Source organism: Poecilia formosa, unplaced genomic scaffold (genome assembly GCF_000485575.1).
Source record: "Poecilia formosa unplaced genomic scaffold, Poecilia_formosa-5.1.2 Scaffold32, whole genome shotgun sequence".
NCBI lineage: Eukaryota > Metazoa > Chordata > Actinopteri > Cyprinodontiformes > Poeciliidae > Poecilia > Poecilia formosa.
Genome location: NW_006799971.1, coordinates 407,097 through 430,463, shown reverse-complemented (window position 1 = coordinate 430,463; position 23,367 = coordinate 407,097). Strand labels below are relative to the sequence as shown.

The window sequence follows — 23,367 nt, the reverse complement described above, 5'->3', positions numbered from 1 at the left end:
ACAAGTGCTGTTAAAGGCAGAGCTAACTTCTACTGTCAGCTTTGTGGCTGTGGTTGTATATACAAACTCTATAGGACATACAATGATAGTGAAATGAACTGAGACATAAATCACAAGCAGGAAATGATGCAGAGAGAGCTGGTGTGCCAGAAGACGTCCAGCTGAATCATACGGTGCTCTCAGAGACAGAAGGGGGAGAACTGAAGAATGGAGGGTGACAGCAACCAGGACGAGGCGAGACTCTCTACAGAATAACTTTCAATTTGGATGGAAGTGGATTAAATAGGTGGCTCTGATCCACACATTTCACCTAGTGTAGCCGATGTGTCCTGCCTGCCTGCCTGCCTGCCTGTGACTGAATGCACTCATGCAAAATGGATAAATGGAAGGAGGCAGCAGCCTCGTCAACAGGAGCGCGTGTGCCACATTCTTCATCCTACTGGACCGGGTAAAGCTCCTCTCCCTCATTTGCAGAGCGAATTTCCAGCGTGTTGGGATGCCTCGACACAAGCAGTGAGTTTACCCTTCCAGTTACATAAAGACGTGTGTGAACCTAGATTATATAAGCAAGCACATTAACTCAAATGGAAACATTATTATCATCATCCTCACTGAGGAGTATTGCACACAGGTGAGCAGTGAGAGTTCTTCTGATGAGTGCTTTATTTTTTTATTCATTTTTTTTTAGATTTTTGATTTGTCTGTTTTCACCCTAACAGTAAGTCTAATGCATGAAGTTGTGATTTCTTGACATAAGAGTTCTAGGAGACAAACACCACAAGATTTAATAAGAAATCAGAAAACACGTGAAATAGTAGGTTAAAACCTTTATTAGCGCAATCTTTTCAGACAAACAGGATATTAGGTCATCCTGGCTGGTGAAGCAGAACAAGCGGAGATGATCCGAGTGCAAATGCACATGGATAGCAGCAATATGTAGCATGTTCCCTCAGTCCTCTGCAGGAAAAAAAAGCCCACTGCAGTATCTCTCCCTCTCCCTGCTATGCTGACCAATGATGTTTGGAGGTCAGAATCCCAGATCTGCCACTAGTGTGAGCTGCTGCCTCACAACATGTTTGGGAACAAAGTGCCTGTTACACTTCAGAGTGTAAAGGGAAGGGGAGGATGATGTTAATAAGTGAAACATCTGAGCATTTTTTTATTGCACTTGGACATTTGAGGGGATGCAGCAGCATACCTCTCTGTAGACGGCAGGAAGTGAAATTTTCTCACATCCACCAAAACGACTAGCTGACATATATTGAAGCTCCCCAAAGAGTGAAAATAAGAAAAACATTCCGTAAAATTAATATGAGCTACAACAGCTGTACAACAACGGTCAATTTTTTTGTTTTCCTGAATCTCCTTTTTTTGTGTTTGTACATGTTGTGTGCTTTTCCTCAGCGCCTGGAGGCTCGGTAAGTGCTGACTCTGGTCTTCTCTCACCATAAGTGGCCCCTGGGGGCTGACAGGACATCAATAGTCAAGTGGAATCAGCACCAGGGATCTACTATGGTTCTGTTTGCTCTCTGCAATGGAGCTAAGTGAAATGCAAGGAGTGAGAAATGTAGTGGATAAGGGCGTACAGGGCTCTGAATCCAGTGTTGACCTCATTAGGGGTGCAACTCAGACACTGCAGAGTGAAAACATGTTGCAGGAATTACTGCAGTGAGATGATGGGATGCGAAGAGAAACCTGTCTGTAGCTTCAGTTTTAGGCTAAAGCTGGATAAATAAATGACTTACACTCTGAGGCTTCAGCTTCTGTCTAGCGAGGTGACCAAATATAAGATTGGGCACATTGTGTTTCATATAAAAAATGCAAAAAACTTTCAAATAGAGGAATCTTTTATTCTATTAATTTAATATTGCAGTGAAAATTTTAGAAAAATCAAACTTCACATTAATAAATTTAGGTTAGAGAGTAAAGTTAGAAATTCCAACTTTCACAATGCGATCATCCTGCTGCTTTACTGGTGGTACCACTAAACAGGCCCCGCACTGTAAAACACAGCAGCTGTAACATGTAGAATCATGAGAATAAAATGTGAGTTAATTCATTCTTCAACTACTTGTGGATATAAGAGCTGCAAGAGATCAATCACGGTTATTCAACTGGATCACTTTCTTTATTTCACTATTGCTGCACATTAGACTCAGTTATAACTATGGATTTGAGCATCGAAAAGGAGCAAAGAAATCCAAACTTCAGAGCTTTTCTAATACTTACTGATGGTTTTTTTCTTTCTTTTGTCAGGATTCCTTTGATGATTGTTAGTAGGAGCTGTGGTGTGGTTGACACTGTGGCCTTGCAGCTTTGCAACAAACTGCAACTTGCTCTCAGGTTGGTGTGTTTATCTGAAGTTACAGATCAGATGTGTGGGTGTGATACTTTATTCTCATCTTTATGCATGTGTGTGCATGTGTGTGTGTGTGCGTGCATGCGTGCGTGCGTGCGTGTGTGTGTGTGTGTTTGAATGGAGCTGGCAGTTTTGTCCAAAACAGACCAATATCATTTCAAGACCTAGAGATACTTCAACTCTTCCACCTGAGGGTGATAGTCAGCCTGGGCCATGAGGGAGCAATCCACCTTGTCTCCTCCATCGAATCTCCACCCTAACATGGTGGAGGGGATGAGTTCCCCTTTGAACCTGTAGGCTGTGTCAGCCACAGTGTGTGGGTTTAATAGTGAGACTGGAGGCAGAGCTGTCAAACAAGCTTGGGGTGATTGGGTTTTGGCTTCTTTGTTTCAGCCTGGTTCAGCTCTAAAAGGTAAAACTAGGCTACCTCCATTGGAGTCCATCAGCTGTTGAGAGAAAAGTCGGTTTCAGCCAGGAAGCTGGCAAGATGAGGAGGGCCTGTACATGCTGATTCCTGTAGTCCCAATCTGTTTTATATATTTTATTTGTTCAAAATAGCTTTAACCACTTTATTTATGGCTCTTTAGCATGATAATTTAACATCTTTTACAAAAGATTGAGAGAAAATTTAAAGAAAATTCTCTCAATTGAGAAATTGAAAGAATCTAAGTAGACAGCTAATATACTTCTGCCAAGTTGACAGAAGTAGTAGCAAAGACATTCTTAGATTTGTAAACCCAGTTGGTTTGAAGTCTTATGCAGACAGACATTTATTGAGAACGAGTCCTGCAAAAATTGGTAAAATATGTAAAAAATAATAAATGGCTTGATAAAGCAATTGATGTTGTCAAATAATGCATCCAAAAAAATAAAGAACTTTCCTTAAGAATTTGATTATACAGTGTGACATAATTTACTATTGATCATTGTCAACAGTATTGAGTCTACATTATTGCTATTTATTTTTAAATTTTATTTCCAATCTTATTATTTTATTATTTAGCTTTCTTTTATAATTTAACACTTATATTTTTTACTTATATTATTATATTTTTCTTATTTCTTATGTTCTATAACTAATACATTTTCTATTTACTACTTTTTCATTACTTTTCTTCAGTTTTTCATATTTTGTATTTCTTCAATATTGTTTTAGTTCAGCGTAGGAAAAGAGAACATGAGAAAAAATAAAAGAAATGTGTAAAAGAGTAAAACAAGAGGGGATAAAATGAAAAGAGAAAATATTACAGGAAAAAATAAATCAATTTATAATGAAGTAAATATGAGAAAATAAACTACACGACATGGAAAAAAATGCAACAATAAATTTTTAGGTGCAATATTTGCTGCAAGCCATTCATTCATTCCGTAGTAAGCATATTTGTTCTCATTTTAGCAAGGACACTTGATGTTATACGAGTTAAAGGTTTTTTTTGTTTTTGTTTTTGTTTTTGTTTTTTTTACAGAGCACATCAAAAGAAGTACAATTTAAATTTGAAATAGTTTTAATATGTTGCAAATGCAAAAAGAGGCATCTAATTATTCATATGACTCAGTTACTGTCTCTTAGAGCAATAACTCAGAATTCACCAACACCAACACAAACATGTAATAAAAGTGCAATGATCCTTTTACAAATCCTTATTAGAACACACATTAAAATAACCGTATCAACATATGAACACATTTATCACTGATGGGAATTTATTTTACTTGTTGGTTGTTTTGAATGAAAATATACATCCTCTTTAGTCAAATGCACACATATTCCTCTGGGTCAAAGTAATTTAGTAAATCAAATTGTTTTGAAGCAGTAGTCCCAAGCTGTTATCCAAAGAAGGAATAAGGAATTAAGGAGCTACATTCCATATAGAGGGAAAAAATGGAACTGATTTGTCTGGCCCTAAGAGATCAGAGGGAGGACAGGCAGAGAACGCTCAAACCGTTCTCAGAGGAAAGGAACATTTAGAGTTTGATAGGAGTGAAATTTTCCAAACCGTTTTCCAAACTGCTCAAAATCCTTTCAGCATTTTCTTATTTGACACAAACAGCTGGGCTCTTTGTAATTTTTATTGCTCTTTAAATCCTCCCACAGTGACTTAGTCTGTTTATATGTGCATAGTTTTTCTAAATGTGAATGCCATTCTGTGTCACCACTGCTGTGTGTTCAATCTGTATTAATCTCTTCCTGTTCGGCTTCTGGTAAATGTCCCAGCTCTCTCTCCTGGGAGTGCAGGGATTTATTGAGCCATTACTTAATTAGAGGCCCCGAGAAGAATCTGAAATTAAATCTGACTGGATTTACAGCCCATAAGTGTAATAAATTAGTTAATAAACAGAAATCCAAGGCACATATTTATCTTCATAGATGCTTTCCATGTTCAGGTTTGTCTTGGCGATTTTGTTGATGATGCCAATGTCAAGTTATAGAACATCACAATCACTGTGTTATCATTATTTTGGTATGGTATGGTTTTATTATCTTGGTATTATGCATGCTTAATACTCAGAGTCACAGGTCTGCCTAATTTGCTCAACGCCATTAGGTTAAGTTTAGATTTTGAGGTAAAGCAAAAAAAAAAGAAGGTAAAGCAAAAAAAATAACTTTCAATTCAGCTTTTAGTCCAAGCACAGTTATTACTTGTAACTATATATTTATTAGAGTAACCTAAGTAATTAAAGTGAAGTAATGACCCTGTTTTAATATTAAGCAGGGTAATCTCAGGCTGTGGGATTAAAATGAAGACCAGAAATCCCAGTTGAGATCTTAAAAATAAATCAGTTTACACACAGGCTGAAATCTCTGAAATGCTGTCATAAGACATTTTCAAAAAGGTTCATTCAATCCAATCATACAAGTCAAGTACATCCATTTCAAATTGATCCAAGTTATCAAACAGTGTAGTCGAGTTCAATTCATGATTAAAAAAAATCTTTATCTAAGGAAAAGCAGCAGATTCCATGGAGTTACTGACCTGCAGCATTCACTCCTGCTGGACTGGGACGTTGCAGCAGTGGACTGCATTCCTGCTTCTTCAGATTTTTTATAAATAAAATTAAGAAGTATGTAGTACATTTGTATCCAATGTCTGGAGAAGATTAATTCTTTTCTCAAATAAATTGCAAGTTTACAATGACAGAATATTACGAAGAGTTAGCTTTCTAGTTCTCCAAACAGTGAGCAAACAGTGATTTTAAAACTTGCTCATATTTAAATGAGCTTCAGGTTGGAGGACAGCTCCACTTTGGTGTTTCGCAAGTCAGCAAGAGAAGCCCCACTGCTTTACTGGGAAGCGCGGTGGCAGACAATGCATCAGCAGCAGGTCGTGCAACATTTCTTCAGTCACAACACCACTTATCGGTCTGTTGAGCACTCACTCACATAGAGGGGGGACTGGTGCACCCACAGCGCAAGGCACTGCATGAAGCTTAAAGTAATATTAGAAATAAATTCCATTATGCTTGAAACATGAAAGGTTAACCACATTGCAGGAAGCCCAATTCAATCTATTTTTCTTTCATTTCCTGATAAGGAGAGATATTGTGTGAGAGGTCAGAGGCAGATTAAGTCCTTTATATTCAGAGAAGGGTAACAAAAAATCATGTAATTTTATGTCTCTGTACTGAGATGGCTGAGGAAGGACAGCCTCAAAAATTCATTATACATCTAAATACTATACATTTATTCTCTTTGTAAAGTATTATATGCACATTATTACATTATTAGATGTAGAATTGATCAGTCATCTTAGATAGAAGGTTTTAGTATTTTCACTTTTAATTTTCACCAAGAGCAACTGGTGTAAAAAAAAACCTGCAATTATTTTAGGGAGATTGAGTTATTTTTGTCTCTGGTTAATGTTGAAATGTGTGATGGTTTTGCTATGCTTCATTTATTGCCAATGCAAAAAGTATGACCAGCAAAATCATCTCACTAGAGAATGATTTTCTAAGCTGAATAGATGTTAATCCAATACTGTGTGAGTAATTCCAACATTATGTGAACCATTGATTATTGTCTTCCTGCTTTCAAAAACAATGCAGAGACTTACTGTAATATATGCATTATACTTTAAAGATCCTTAGATTTTCTGTGTCTAAAACAGGAGACTACTTTCTACCAAAAATCATACTCAAGTTAGAATGACATCATCATGTTGATATTCGGATTAAAAAAAATCCTGTCAATGTGTCTCACTTATTGTTTTATATTGTTTTTGACTTTTTTGACTCTATTACCCTTCAATTTATTTCGCCCTCCATTTTTTGGTCATTTTTCTCTTGTGTCATCATTTCATAGCCATGTGTCACAACACTGCTGCACCAGCTTTTCATAAACTGAGTCATGGCTGACACCGGCATTTTTACAGGGCAATGTCGACTCCTTTGATTCATGTGGAAGGGCAGCAAGGGCCACAGTGCTGGGATTTTAAAGTGAGCCGCAACTTTGGGAATGAGTGACAGCTGCTGGACAACACTTGTCTTATCAGACCAAGTAAAGCAAATCGAAAAATAAATTAAGACAGATGTCAAAGAATGTGTGGTTGAGGATAAATCAATTGGAACTCTATTGTATCTGTTAATAGTTAATATCAGCAATTAAATTGAAAATGTGAATCTTGTTTCTATTTATATGTATACATGATTAGATTAATTTATTCTTTATTCAATAATAATGGGAGATAATACTGTCTGGGCAGTTACCTTGAAGACGCACATTAGTTGTGTTACCATTACAAATGTGCGTAAAACTTCATCAATACTCTGCTAATGTGAAAAAAATAAAATAAAAATTTGCAACTGTGGTATTTCCATTATGAGAAAAACATTTAAATGAGTTTATTCACACTATAAGGCATTAAAACACCATGGTCCCCAACTACTTCCTGTCATATTCTTCTTCACGGATTGTTCCAGTGGCAACATCTGGCTATTGATCATGTGACTCATGTAATGTGAAAAAAGTATTTCCAATTTCGACATGACCCAAAAACCACCTCATCCTATCACCAAAACTTTTCATCTAAATGCAAAATATTTTTTTTCCATAAAATGGTGTTTCCACTAAGCAAAATTATTTTTTGAAATGTCCAATTCCACAATTATATGTTGAATGGAAATCTCCTCATGGGAAGTAAGCTAAAATGATTATTGCTAAATAAGCTCTTTGTTCAGTGTGTTGTATCCAATATTATTTAAAGCTTAATTGAAGATAAATATGTAGAAATCAAAGCAAAACCCAGAACAAGTACAGAGTACAAATAATACTTTCAAATTATTTAATCATTTCTGTATTGACAACATCCTAATTTTGTGAGAATCTGAACTGGGGATGAAAATAACAGCAATATATGCAAGAAATATATCAGAGTTGACATTTTACAAAATATATTACTGTTATACTCTAACTTACTGACATGAACATGTAGAACTGAGGACAACAGAATGTCAAAAATAACTACAAAAAGTGTTAAACTAAATAAATACCTTACCTTGTGGCAGTGCTAAACATAGAGGTGCTGTAGGATCAAGCATCAGTCTCCTCTCTCAGATCTGCTTAAACTTTTCACCTGGACGGCCCTAAGAGATCAAAGCATGCCTGGAATGGAAGTGGGAGCACCATGATGTCATTGCCTGACAATGTCCTCCTGTAGTCAGATGCCAGCCACACATTCAGCACAGAAGTGCTTCTTCAACATTGACCAGACGAGTGGGCCTTGGTATCAGCTGTTCCAAATGCGGTTCACTTTGGAAGGCATCAGTGGAAAGATGTGAGAGAGTGCCACTGCTAAGATAAATAAGTTATTTTCTCACAACCTCTATGTGCCAGACCACAGTCCTTAATTCTAGTGCTATTCTTGGAGTGTGCTTTGATAGGGTTGAACATTAGATAATTGCAGACATGAAGTGGATCCTACCAAGGGTCCTGTAGCTGAATTAAGGCCTTGCTCAGATACAGATACTCTGAGTGAACTATTAAGTTTTAGTATCACATCCATGGTTAAACTGTGTGTATCTTGTATCCAAGGTCAGATTGTGGTGTCAACACTGGACTTCCCTAAATGAATGACGCATGATGATGAGCCCTCCGTCCCTTTCTTGCCTATAGAAAGATATTCCTGTGAGGTGGCTCAGCTAACCTGACTACTTTTCCAATAATGTACATGTGTATGGTCTTCTGCTCTGCTCTCTGTATGTCTACACCTCTATCACCCGCAGATCTCTGCATACCAAACATAATGTGTCATCATCATATACTCAGGCCCTCAAAATGCAACGCTGAAAGCATGTCTACAGATAGCATACCAGCTATAAAAGGCATCCCTTTGACAAGTTTCAGTAAAGACCATATATTCTGGTCATAAGAGTCGGCGATGAAAGGCCAAACACATGCAGGCATGTGTAGATGGGCATTCAGAAAAACATGTGTGCACCCTCACACACACACACACACACACGCACACACACACACGCACACACGCACACACACACACATACGCAGACGTGGTCTTGGTGACACTACGCAAAAGGTCAGCTATCATTAACGTTCTAAATCTGTGGACCTTTAAAGATGACAGAGAAAAGGTTTCTTTATGGATATAATTGATTCTGCACATGATTAGGTTTAAACAGATATATGTAGTTTGTAAAAATCTCTACTGATCAGATTTTTTATTTTTTTTTGCCAAATTTTGATCTCCTGGTTTTGTAGAATTTTGACCTCCCAACACTGATTTTATCCAGTACAAGTTTTCTTTAAAAAATGTAATTAACATTAAAATAATATTTGTTTCTATCCTTGCTATCATGGCTAGACTTTAGTTATTGATATAAGAGCAGAAGTGACATCACACTCTGTGTGTTAGAGAGCAGAAGGTATAAAACAAGGTCTTACTATTTCAAAATAAAGATTTTTTTTAAAAATTAACTTTAGCATCTTACTAGCCTACTAGTAAGACACCCTTTGTTTTATGTTTGCTTCGTGCAATAGGTCTGGACCCTTGGCTATTGAGAAACGGCTGTTTTTTTTTAGGGGAGGACTCTGTTGAAGTTTTAAATTTTATCCAATTGCTATTGTTAGGCTGTGACGTATGTAATGCACCAGCTTAATCATGAACCTTCTGCCCAGTTGAAATCGAGGTCAATGGGACAAATCCGATGGTGCACAGAAGGGAGATGAGAATTAAGCAGAAATGCATAGGAAGACAATGCCCATGTTAGCATCATGTACCTGCAGAAATGAATAGGAAGACAATGCCCATGTTAGCATCATGTACCTGCCCTTACCAGAGTTGGCATCAACCTCTTTGTTTATTTCCTAAAACAGAAGTCATTAGTTACACTGTGAGATTTTCAAAAGGCTACTATCCTTCCTAAATCTAGCATTTATATGATAGCATTTGGAAATTCAGGAGGTTAAAATGGACCTACCTTGTACCTTAATTTTAGACAATTCTGGATCAATTCTGCCCTTTGTTTGTTCAGTAAAACTTCTCTAAGTCAGGAAAGAATTGACTTCTTGTGGCAGACCTCCCTTTCTGTACTTCTGTACTCAAAAAATAATATTAGGTATGAATAATGGAATTGATCAAAACAAAAAAATGTACGAAATGGCGAAGGAATAATGAATGAACAGCTGTAATGGCCCCATATATGTTTGCTTTTAAATACCTTCTGAAATCTTTTGTACTTTTTCCTTAGTTTTAAAATATCTCATTGATAATGAAAACAGTTGAATTTTCTTGATAGTAAGAAAATTCAGCTGTGCTAGCAAGAAAATTCTTAGTGATAAATATAGTTGTACTGAGTGATGAATAAATTATTTGGTAGTTTGAGTAGCTAGTCAAGCTAATATTGGTCCCTTCTGGTGACCCACAAGTTTTTCTTGTGAATTTCTAGAATTGATGTCTGTCAAAATATTATGCATATAAAATGACACGGAAATGAATCAAACTTTTACTTGGATTTGATAATTAATATATCATTAAACTGAATTAATTGCAATTTATATAAAAAAACATATATTTGTGTTGTTCCATCAAACATTAATAATAATTGCAAACCAAGATGTATGTTGATGTTTGACTGCGACACTATGTACAAATAATTACCGAAACAATTGAGAATTAAAAAAAAATGCAATAAATATTGGTACACAGCACTGACAATTATTGCATTCATTAAATATTTACAAAGGCTGAATCATGTCCTGCAGATCAGAGTATTTCTTCTTTGACTTAATAGACAATTTCTGACATATATTTCCTATTTTAGAAACAGGCTTTCTTAGAAACACTATGCATACACTTTGAGTCACTTTGTCTCAACTGTCACACTGAGAGTTTGTAGTAAGCTGGAAGAGAGAGAGAGACATAATATATAGACTGGTCACACAATATTATAGATACAATATAATGAAGTGTAAAGGCTAGATTTGCTGTCAAATAGGATAGCAAATAGCAGTAGGATATCTAACATTCTCTACACTCCTGGATCTAGTCTAAATATTTTAACAGGATGGTGAATGTGAGCAGACTGACAGGTTCAAAGGATTATTACTTTATAATCAAGTTATTTAACATCTAATTGTGATTCAGTTGGTTGATGAAAAATAAATGCAGTGTATTCTCTGGTTTGCAATTAAACACATAACTCCTAATTCAACTTAGCATTTAACTTAGCAGTTAGCTTGCATCACAGCTGGCTTTACAGCAGAAATGCCAGTTGTGGCTTATAACAAGCTGTGGAAAACAAAGTATCTTAACATACTAAGTTATTTGGTAAAAAATCATTTTACCAATGAATTTTTATGGTACAAAGGCCACTAATGTAATGTAATTTGCATTAGTAAAAAAATGTTTTCGTAGACAGAGCACCAAAACTGACCCCAGCCCAGGGGCCCACACCCTTGTAAATCCCTACCTATATGTTCAAAGCTTGTAAAATTTTACCCCAAAAGACTTGCAGCTGTTGCTTCAGCAGAAGGATATTCTACAAAGTAAGACCCGTCTGTTTCATGTGACAGACCAACACTACTTTGTGTTGTTCCATCAAACACATATGCATCAAAGTTTTGGTTGTAATGTGACAAAATGTAAAATATTTTCCAGGGTATTAAATTGACACTGATGTATTACTCACATATGGATGTGCTTAATAAGTTAATAGAGATGTTTTCTTGCTGTTGGGATTTGAATAACTTTTGAATCTTCCTAGCTGGTGCAAGGTGAACACAATTCACTGACATACAAACCCAGCAGGAATCCTGGTATGCCTTTCAATAAAAAAAGACTCACAGCAATTCTCCAAGAGAATATTGGTAGACCATTGTGTATCAAACTATATCTTCACACTTCCTTTGAAATATGACAAGATCAGAAATGATAGCATAATTTTTTCAAAGCATTTGTTTACTCCTAGCAACCCATAACATTGTACTGATTATAATATTTTGTTAACCTCTACATAACCTCATACAAGTATGAGGTCAGCTGTTGTTTCTCCTTTGTGAGAATACAAAGCGAAGTGTTACTTTCCTGTCAGGGAGCCGCACATAGGCCTGTGTCCTTTGCCAGCACTGATTGAACCGCGGGCGTTGCCATGGCTACACGGTGGCCCAATGAGAGGCTCGCGGTTGTCAGCTGCTGAATGAAAATAACAGTGGCCATTTTGCGCATGAAGCCGCGGCATCATTCACTTAATAGCCAAACGGAAACGGAAGATTCTGACCATTTCTGGACGTAGGTGGTTCGGCAGAGTTTATCAGCACCGCGGTGCGGCTGGCGCGCCCCTCGAGAAGAAAGAGAAGAGGAGGAGGAAGAGGCATTCGGTGTAATAGTGTCGCCACTCCGGCTGCTGTTGCGTTTGTTTGGTGAGAAAACGGACTAGGACAGGTTTCCCCGCCTCACTTCCCTAGGCCTGTTGACCCCCCATGAGAGAGAGAGAGAGAGGGAGTGAGAGAGGAAACGGTGGAGAAGGAACTACCTCTTAGTTAGCTGAGCTGATCGATACCCAGCAGCGTTCAGCAGCGTTGAAAAGCAGGTGTATGGTTTCATCACACGGATGCAGCACCAGCTCGCGCGTGTCGCCTCTCCGCCGTTGCCGAAGTGAGAACTTTTAATCACCTCGCCTGCTGAGGGGGCTGGTTTCCTGCTCATATCTAAGGACTGCGAGGCAGTCGTTTTAAGGTAGGTGAGCACAGTTTTCAACTATGTTGTTAACGCTCAAATAAGCCGCAACGGACCAGCCTCGACGGAGGCTGAGCTGTATAGTAGGTAAACAGCTTAAACGGGACACTTTGTGTGCTTAAAGGCGTTACTGAGTACAATACTGCCCTATTATAGACCCAACCCGAGGGACTTGGCTCAGTCGGGATGCGGTTGGTTGGCTGTTTCCATAAACGTGCATTCCGGTGGATTGCTGCTGCTGCCTGTTCATCAAGAGAAGATGCGGTCAGGAAGATGGTGAAAGCTGCAAGCACAGGCTTCTACGCATGTGGGCAGATAATTACTGAGTTTAAAATGTAAAAGAATGAGAGAAGGGCGTGAACTGAACAAGTCTGGTGATTGTAAACATGAACTGAAATATTCCCCCTTAACCAACACCCCAGAGACCTGGGGGGAATCTGTAATGTTAGCTTGGATTCACACAATGGTGCAGACTATTAGTGTGGCATGGATACCAGAGCTGGACTCTATTCTGACTTTCTTACATGTACATTGCAAGTGTGCAGTTATGTGCAAGGTTATCTTGTGTTTTTTCTTAGCCAAAAAGGAAAGAGGGGAAAAAAAAACTAATATTATTTTGGAAGGTAAATAAGGAAGATAAACATGTTACAATTCTAAAATCAACAATGCAGTTGTTTTCCACCAATTAGGTATAATTTCAGTATATTTTTGCTCAAACCTTACCAGATAATGTTAGATCTTTACAGAAGCAGCATCAATTTATCTTAAACAAATTAGCATATTTAATATAAAATGAGGGCAACACAAGTATTTTAAATCATTCCATAAAAATAAAGTTAGTGTTTTCAAATTTGCAAAAAATAAAGAAAAACTGTCACAGCGTTTAAAGTCATTTTAATAAAATTCCACATGGCTGAAAGAAGGCAGCTGCACTTTCTCCTTGCTAGCTATATGGAAATATGTTTGATCTTTAAAAATATGAAAAGTCATGGTGTGGCAACTACAGTTTGAAAGTTTATACTATTAAAGATATTTGCTGCACATTTAACATTTGAAAACTGCTACATTTAGCAGGAGTTTTATTCTGTTTTTTCTAGAGTATGAAAATTAAAATTAAAAAATAAACCTTATAAAATGCATTAGTATAACAGACGCTAGAGTTAATCATACAACAATGAAAGCAAATCTCATAATTATAACATCCTCAACAGCTTAGCCCTACATAAAGCATTAAAACAACTTAAAATAAATCCTAAAAAAATGCAAAGACTTCAAAATACTTTAACTTTCCCCTTTTGTCCTTAAGTCAAACCTATGTAAAAGAAAAAATGTTCCCGTTTCCTTCTGTTACCTGGTATGAACGGATGATGTCATGAGGAAAAGATTGAAAAGGCCAGTGGTAGAGGCTGGTATCTGCAGGATCCATCTGAATGCCGTGTTACTAGGTAGAGTGGGGAGGTGCCCAGGGTGCACAATGTGTAACACTATCACTCCGGGAACCTCACCTCTCCCGGTGAGGCCTACCTGTGTGACTGCCTGCTTTTCTCTTTGCTCTTTCTCTTTGTTTTCAAAGTCGTAGTTAATATCCGTTTGTGACCACATGGCCGCGTCTAGCAGAGAGGAAGCAATACAGCAAGATGCAACATGAGCAACAGTTGGCAGTTGTCTGTCTCAGAAGGGGCTGCAGGACCAATCAACCTCTCAGAGGCCTAAATACACACTCCCACTGAGGGATCATAGCACTTTGATGTGATTAATGGTCAGCGAGGGGAAGTGACCGTCAGCTTTAACTCACATCTGTCAGTTTAGGGTTACATGAAGAGAGAAAGTGTATTGTTCATATGGCAGAGGGTGAGAGTGGTGGGAAGAAAGCTGACCAGTGCAGGCTAATTTGGAATAAAATAAAACATAAAAAAATCATCCATTTTGCTTTGAAATGACATATTTATCATCTTGGTTCATAATCCATTGCATCATGTTATGACAGATCTTGTTTTTTTATTTTGATTGTCTCCAAGGTTTAAGTATTTTTGAGTGACACATATTCCGTCTGCTTTTTATATCCTGCCACTTACTTAGCTGGAATGGCAGGGCCTTGCAGAAGCTGATAATGAATTGGGTGTTGAAACTGTATGGTGAGACCACGTCGACGCAGATACTGTAGTCTGGAGTGGCTCATAGGTCAAAGTGTCACTGCTTTTAGATTTGTGTCAGTTGCTGCAAAAATAATCTGCTCTGGAATGTTTTCAGATTCTTAAGTTTGTTTATTTATCGTGAATAGTCAGTCTATAAGCAAAACCAGGTATTCTTCTGTAAGGCTAAATTTGCAAAGTTTATGTAGATGGAATAGAGACATGTAGAGCCTCACTTATTGGTGGTTGTAAAGCAATGCTGATGTGAGATGATAAAGAGCGGGGTTGTTGATGGGGTTTTAGGTCAAGACTTCAGCGCAGGACTTTATTGGTCCCCTGTCGCAGCGCGGATCTGTTCGGCTCCAGGGTTCAGTCATTAGCACCTGTCAGTATTCAGCTTTTCACCATACCTCAATGATCCGCGGCACGTGACCGGAAGTTTCCTGGAGCCACATGCTGGTTTGTCAGATGCAGACTAGCTAAGTATTTCTCAAGCTTCAGTGTTAAGTGTTGCTTAAGTCTCATTCATGCAGATGTCAATGTGATTTTGACATTATCACACCCTCAGTGGCAAAGAGAAAGCAGACCCAGACAGAACTGATCCAGGATCCATAAAAAAAGAAGCATTTCAAGTCATAAAAAAATAATTAATTTGTTTTTGTTTGGTAAGTCACAGTGCAAGTTATTTTTTCCAACTACTTTTGATGTGGAACGTACATTGATAATACATTGTTTAATGGATTTCTGCAGGTTTTGTGCTCTCCATGAACAAATTTATGACTCCCTGATTTTTGTGTCTTTTGTTTGTTGATTGAATCTGAGTTTAAAGAAGGAATGGGCATGAAGGGATTCTAAGGAATAGTTTTAAACCGCTACAGTGACTGGAGGTTTCTCTGACTGTATGGAACATAGTGCAATACGATGAAGTTTACTCTAGCCAGATTCCTGTGTATTTGTATCAATCAACCTTTTTCTTACTTACACTACTATATATCACAATGGAAAGGTCACCTGAGTGTGTGAGGCAGAGCTGCACAATATATTGAATCTCTATCACCATCACAGTATCAGTGTGTGCAAAATCACAATTGGAAAAGGAATAATTAGAGTTAATATTAAAGAGAACATTACATTGCAAGCATGATGCACAAATATTCTGTGTACATTTAGAATTTTGGGCAAGTTGGATAGACTGACTGCTGTTGACATCCACACTTGATGTATGTTTTTAGTGGCTCAGATACTAAAGCTCACAGTGAACAGTCACAATGGATTGTGAATTTGTAAAGACAGAAGAGAGTCATGCAAATGAGGATTAATCATATTGAGTCATCTCAGTTATCAGCAGTAGTGTGGTGATTATTGTTCCTGATGTCATAAAGTGACTGAAAAGTTTTCTGACAACGTTCTCCAGTTTGATTTTAAGATTTCTGTCACTGCTCAAATGATTGTGTCATCAGCATATCGCTAAGGTTAGTTCCTGTCCAAGCTCAGTATATAAACAGAATAAAGTGGGCCTTCAAGGAGCACCATTAGAAATCAGATGTAAGCCTGTGACAATAAGAAACTAATCAATTAATTGCATGATCAATTAAAGTAAGCTGGATAATTTCCATTGTGATTATTAATATGCTTTGAAAGGCAGTATAAAATGGATTATACTATTTATAATCCATTTTGTACACAGTTTCAGTTGAGCAGTTTTTATTTCTGTTTTATTTATTATTTTTGGATGTTGTGTTTTATTTTGGATATTTAAATATATAACAGTTCCACTATTAAGTATTCATTTCAAAATGAAACTTTATTGGTCTTTGGGAGGGCGAACCTGGATTATTATGAATACATTACTTGAAAATATTCCCAAAACAACAATATATATATTTTTTTGGAATAACCTCCAAAACAATTGATCTTTATTTTAGAGAAAACTCCACCGGCTGCAGTTTTCTGGTTGATCATCAGTCATGAATTAAAAACCCGAATCAAGAAAATCAAGACCGATTCATAGTTTGGGATTATTATGTTTTCTATCTTCACCCATTAACTGTCATGATGAAACCGGTGTCCTCAGGGACTCTTTGGATAACATACAAGTGTTTTCAGGGTGGCAGTTGAGGGGATTTAAAACACATAATTAATTTTTAACATTTTTCATGGCTATTTCACTTTGTCCTAATTCAAAAATAAATCTTAGCAATAAATTTAGGATCAGCAAAATTTGCCGTAGTACAATTACTGTCGGTCAGACTTTATCCTCACTTACAACAAACAAAGCTATATTCAATAACATAATAAATAAAATTAAATTAGAAAACTATAAACATGTTATTTTAATAGAAATATTGATAATTTTTCTGTTACAGTCGGTTTACAGTTTTCTTCTATAGGGTTAGGAACAACATGATATGATAACATGATACCATGAAAATGTGTTACTTTGACTCGGTGTTATCGTGAGAATCTCATATTGACCCATGCCTAGTTTGAAGGGGCAAAATAGCATGTTGCACAGTAGCTGTCTCACTGGTTTTAGGTATCCAGGCTCGAACTCGGTATGAGATGCTAATAGCAGTAGTTACATCATCATTCTGGGAATAGCCGGGAGTCTGTAGTCTGGAGGTGCTTCTGGCTGACCTCTCTCCTGTGTATATTCAGCCTGTGTGTGGTCATTTCCAAATATACATACCTGTATGGATTACACAGCGGGAGGATTAGAACTGACATGCTTTAGTTGACACGTATTAATGTTTACTGTTTGGTAATTAATATTTACTTTGCCTTGTTGTTTTCACTAGAAAGACGGAAAATATGCATATCACACATGTTTCTAGTGTGACATGTTTTATATGTGATCTAAGATCATGTATATATTTGTCCAGGTAAGTTCTTCAGCCACTGACAGTAAATCTACTAGCAAAGACCAGAGAGAAAAACCTGTGTGGGAAAAGTTTGACATTCCCAGCAGGGATTTTGTGCAGAAAAGGCCACCTTACATCCGGGCACTGCGTGACTTAAAATCCCACAACAAGACACAAATATGAAAGCACTCCAGGACACATCCTGTGATTCCTGATGGTTCGATTTTAACTTTTCAGAGGCAACGGGACCTGATGGCGTCTGTACCACAGAATCTGATCGGACTGTATTCAAAAACGTGATTCAGTGTAATCGCTTCATGGGAACACATATTTTCATACGGTGAGGAGTGCACAATAATATATATGTCAGTGGTAAAACAGAGATAGTCAGCCCTGTCACTTAGCCATCCCCCCACATCTGTATACACTGAGGGGGTTGGTGGGGGGGTGACTTTCCAGCCTTGTAAACGAGCATGCCTAAGTCTGAAAATAGCCGTATCTGATCACTGCTTCACCCGAATGGGGAACTCTTTTTTTTTTTTTTTTTTTACTCCGTCACTCCCTCCCTCTCTTTGGCTCTCTCCCTCCAACTTTCTCCTTCTCTGTTGTCTATGTGCTTCCCAGGCATTAAACGGGATACAGTCAGGGAATAAAGACGGACACCAGAAGGAGACGCTTAGCCTGAGAGGGGGAAAAACAGTGGAGGAAGGAATTATATCTCGCCAGTCATCCTTATCTGACTTGTGATAGTTCCCAGCCTTCTGGTTTTATGACGGTAAGAGTGACATTTTCTTTGCTTGGTGGATGTTTGCACCTGAGCTCTGCTAATATAAAAAATCTGAACTACATATGTTTTTTGTACTTTTGTGTATTTTCATGCCTGAAAACCCAAATTTCTTTTCAACTTTTGCAAATAAGATAACATACCTAATTCATATCAATGCTTTTTTAATTATATCTGCTTCAGTTTTCCTCTTAAGAAAACACACACACACACACACACACACACACACACACACACACACATTATATATATATATATATATATATATATATATATATATATATATATATATATATATACACAACACACTCATAATACCTCATAATAACAATGCTCCTTACCAGCTTTTATATTTACTTGTTATAAATCATATGAGGTCTGTAACAGAATACAAATTAGGCGATCTGAATAGATTTTACAATCTATAAACTAGAAGAGAATTGTATTTATCTCCTCATTTCAAAGCCACAATTACAGAGCATGGTTTAGAGTTTTTGTTGTTTCTGACAGTTGACGAGGAAAAACAGTGCTGAATAAAAATAGTGCTTCCTTCCACAGCCACCTCAGGAATAGCATTGGGGAATAACTTTACTTTGGAAAGCTGCAAACAATCTAAGGTTTGATGAGCCAAGGCAATTTAGCTTTAAATTTAAGAATAAGAATGGATTTGTTATTAAGCAGTCCACACAACTATAGAAGGCACAAGAATCAACTTGCACAAGAAATAAAATATGACAATAGGAAGGAAGAAAGCAATAATATTAAAGGCCAAAGCTGACTGAAAAGGTAGATGTGAACATCAGCAAGGAAAATAAATACCTTTACAGAGACTGTATTTCAGTAAATATTGTATATTACCTGTGTATATCTGCACATGGTTGTTCGTCAAAACTAAATATGAAAAGTAATGAATTGGTAAAGATGATAAAAAGGAAGCATATTTCAGACCTGAACCTTTCCTGACTTCATAGTTGTTCCATGTCGTCTCATTTTCATCCTGTCACTTCAACATACTTCCGTCTATTTTTTACACTCTTCTTTTTTTCATGCCCTCTTATTTCTTATTCAACAAAAGCCATGCACCGATCCGTCCATTGGATCAGTTTCAGAGGTGTTGTGGAATGTCACCTTGACCCCTGGGGAACACAGTGAGGGGTGGTTCTCAGCCTCGCTTCAGAGCATGAACTCACCTGTGTGCCTCAGTTTGACAAACACTTTTTGCTCTGTAAACGTCACTTGAAGCTCCACTCTGTTCTCTGAGAAATATCAGGTGGACATCTGTTGATTTTGGTGCTACTATCACAGATTCTACCAGATCTATTTTGTCATATTCAGTATGTATTTAGAACTTTTATTAAAGATAAAATTGAAATGAAATAAAATGTATGCATATCATTGTTTATAACAAGATGTATAGAAATAAGGTTGAGCCTCACTGCAACTGAAAACCTTAAAGTATTTTTTAGGTTTTCAGCCTTAAATATTTTTTAACATTTCTTGTTGAGGAGCAGCAGTTTTTTCTTTCTCTCTACGATTAGAATAAAGCTAAACCAGGAGCTCAGGATCTTCAAGTCAATAAAAACCTCACTTTAGTTTACCTTTGCAGTTTAGATGTTCAGCTCTGTGATGCATCTTCATGTTTCAGAATTAAGTCCTGCCTCCTTATGGTTGTCTCTATAAAAGTTTGTTGTCTTAAAAAGATTATAGTTACATTTCATTCACTTTGGGTTATTTTACAGGACTGTTTGCCCATGTTTGACCATGTTTGACATGAAACAGTGCTGCGTCTATGAGGAGTCTGGTTGTGATGCTGTCTCCCCCAGATAGATTATAAGGAAACAAGTGCATAAGGGTTTTGCCATCTTTGATTATTCTCCCTTTCTTTTCTACCTCATGTTTTTCTATTTTTACCTATTTTTTCTATTTCGTTTTCCCTCTTTATTTTGTCTTCCTCTCCATTAACATCAAAATCACATAAACTAACCACATTCTGGGTTCTATATTGGAATGGTAACATAATAAACCCTCATATTGTCACATCCTATTCATTCACCCTACCTGCTGCCCTGACTTCGAGCAAGAGGAATTGTGTTATATAATTACATTAGTGCTCTCAGGCTGATGGCTCTGCTCGTTAGTGCAGTTGTGATGCAATCTGCAGAACACACGGCCCTCTGTTATTTGCAGTATGGGCAGTGAGTGGGCATGCAGGGTCAGCGTTTGACCCCCCGTGTCCATTCATACAGCCAGGGGGGGGTCCGCTAATGAGTGGCAAGGTTGAACAAACAAGGCCGATAACGGAGACGTGGTTGGAGGTGGCTGTTGTTCAACTAGTGGCAGTAATGCGCTGGTTGAACAGTTACAACGCGCTCATAAAGCATTCCTTGTAAAGCGTCCTGCATCCCACAACAAGCAGCTTTGTGCTTGTGTGTGAAAGAGAGCATGAAATAATGTTTGGGATAAACTCTTGTGATATGTTTGCGTCTGTTGGCGCATTAAAGTAATTACAGCTTTTACTTTGATTCAACTGAATTCTTAACATATTTCATAGTTATTCAAGTGTGAAGCAGCTTAAAATTGAATTCCAGGCCAGGAGTTTATAAGAGTTATGTAACAGAGATGGTTAGTCAACCTTTTGAAGACAAACATTTACTTATTAAACTTGGTAGCAAATGTCTAAAATAATCATAAAATGTGACTAGGTTTCAGATTCAGTTCAATGCTTAAAAGATTCTTGCATCTACATTCTTGTGTATAGAATTTTGTGGATTAGATTTTGGTCTGGCTTCTCAAAATAAGTTTTCTTTTCTGTTAAAACACTTAGTGACTCATAATGTAACAAATTTTTCCAGAGCACTAAGCAAACCTAGAAAAAAAAAACATGTTTGACAGAATACAGGTAACACATTTATATGTACCAATATCTGTTTTCTGTAAAACTTTGATATATAATAATATAAAAGAAGTGAAGGAACCGGAATAAAAATATGTTTATTGAGCCTTTCTACCATAAGTGGCCGTTAATTATTGTATTGGGAGTAGAGGTGATCTCAAACTGAGGTGAAGATTCGCTTTATTATTATTTCAAAACAAAGATGGAATAATAACAGAATTGACATTGTAATACGACTTTAGCTAGAAATCTCCCTATCTAGATTGTAGAAAGTGGACACTTCCTTTTTAACAGTTTCTGTGATCTCTGTGCTTTTTTAAACATCTCACTGTTACTGAAAATAGCTAAATTCAAGTATTTTTGACTTTGTCCACCAAAGAGTGTTGTTTCTCAAGCTGGGAGTGTTTTGTGGTGCATTCACTGAACGTCAGACTTTCCATTGGTTAGGGCTGATCAGATTGGTCACCAAGCAGTTTATCTGCATCTCTACCTTTATTGTTGAAATAAATCTAGCTTTTCAGATTAAATAAATTCATCTAGTCAGACTTCTTCTCATTCCCTCTGGGTTTTTTCTTTTCCACAGCAACCCTTTACCCTCCTCATTTTCCCACAAAAATGTACCACTAAAATAACTTGGCTCCAGTTCAGCGAATAAAGAATGCAGCAATTCTACATTTTGCCTTCTTTTGGGCTTGCTTCTATCCATCCGTCCATTTCAAACTAGATGTCTGGACTGAGATTTATGTCAGCTCTCCAGGGAAGCTTTTTTCTGTTAAAGGGGAATTTCTTCCCACATCTCATCAGTTATCGATGGTAAATGATGTTACTTTGCTCCCTGGATTTGAGTTCCTGAGTCCGTGCATGTTTGCATATGCTGTGCCGTCACTACAGAAAAAAAATGTTCATTAATGCTCGTAGATTTGTTCTGAACAGCTGACAGGCTTTTCTTCTTCTGTACAGGAAGGGATGATGAGAACATGTCTGTGTGATGACTTTAAAGTCTTGTAGGTCTTAAAATAGATTTTCTAAGGAGCTTAATCTGCTGACATGGTGTAAATATCTGTCATTGCCAGAGTGACCACTCAGGGTCAGGGTCCTTGACTGTTATCTCCAATAAGCACTTCCTATCTTCTGTTTTGTTACAAATACTCACCAAAAAGGAATGTTTTGAAAAGTTGACTAAATGTAGTAAAACACTATTATAAGTTAGAAGATTAAGCGAACATTGTTTTATGTAAACTAAGCTTATTGATGTTATTCTGAAAGTATTGATGCATCAATAAGTTGCCAATTTGTTCCTTGATTGGCTCTGACCATTATGACAATTGATTTTTGTGAAAACATTTTTGTGGACGTTCCCTGAGGATTATTCCCATTTATGCTGTGATGCACATACAGAGATAAAGTTGTAATCTCTTCATTTTATGTTTGAATCAACTTAATCTTGTCCTTGAAGGACCTGCCACAATTTATTTTCTATTATTAATTTTCTTTTAAAATTTCTACAAATTAATTTTTATAGTTAGACAATCAGAGTTAGGGAAACTTGTAATTGACAGCTCCCATCTTGTATAAATTCAGAATTCTGCATCGTAAACATGACTGATCTATTTATACATAAAAGTAAACATAATATAATATGATGAGTTCAGCAGCTTTATTTCACATCTTTATGCTGTTTCAAGTAAGGTTTTATTACATTTTGAAAACTGGTTATGTTTTATGTCCTAGCATTCCTATGATTTTAAGTTTTTTTTGTCAAAGGCCAGAGAAAGTGTTGAGTGACCAGTCTGGATTCAAGGTTTCGATTAAAGAGTTAATCTAAGCTTGACTGATTTTACAGATCGACTAGCGATTAATTGATAAGCAGTCATTTTCTTGAAAACCTGAGTTTTGTTTTGTATCAAATGTTGCCCTTCCATAGCATGAAGGCAACCTTTTTCATAATGTGCTAACTTAAAAAAAGAAACACATTGTTATATTTAAGAGGTTTTGGAGTTTTTTTCATGGAAAAATGATCAAAATTGATTAGTTTTTTGAATTCCTAGTAACCAGGTGTACATCAAATGCCACTTTCCTCTCCTACCTTTGGCTCTGAACATTCCACAAGCTGACTGAAGAAAGGCGCACAAATCATGTCTTTGTAACGAT

General features: G+C 37.0%; 1 protein-coding gene across 26 annotated transcripts in view; it reads left to right on the top strand.

The window, feature by feature from the left end:
- Window positions 1-23,367, top strand: part of sorbs2a (sorbin and SH3 domain containing 2a) — a 71,348-nt gene continuing 47,981 nt past the window's right edge. For 8 of the 26 annotated variants that reach the window (XM_016670280.1, XM_007549589.2, XM_007549590.2 and 5 more), the window contains exons 1-2: window positions 11,987-12,546; window positions 18,164-18,314. The gene's annotated coding sequence lies outside the window, so the exon portion shown is untranslated. The other 18 variants (XM_007549593.2, XM_016670286.1, XM_007549591.2 and 15 more) reach the window with 13 other exon arrangements.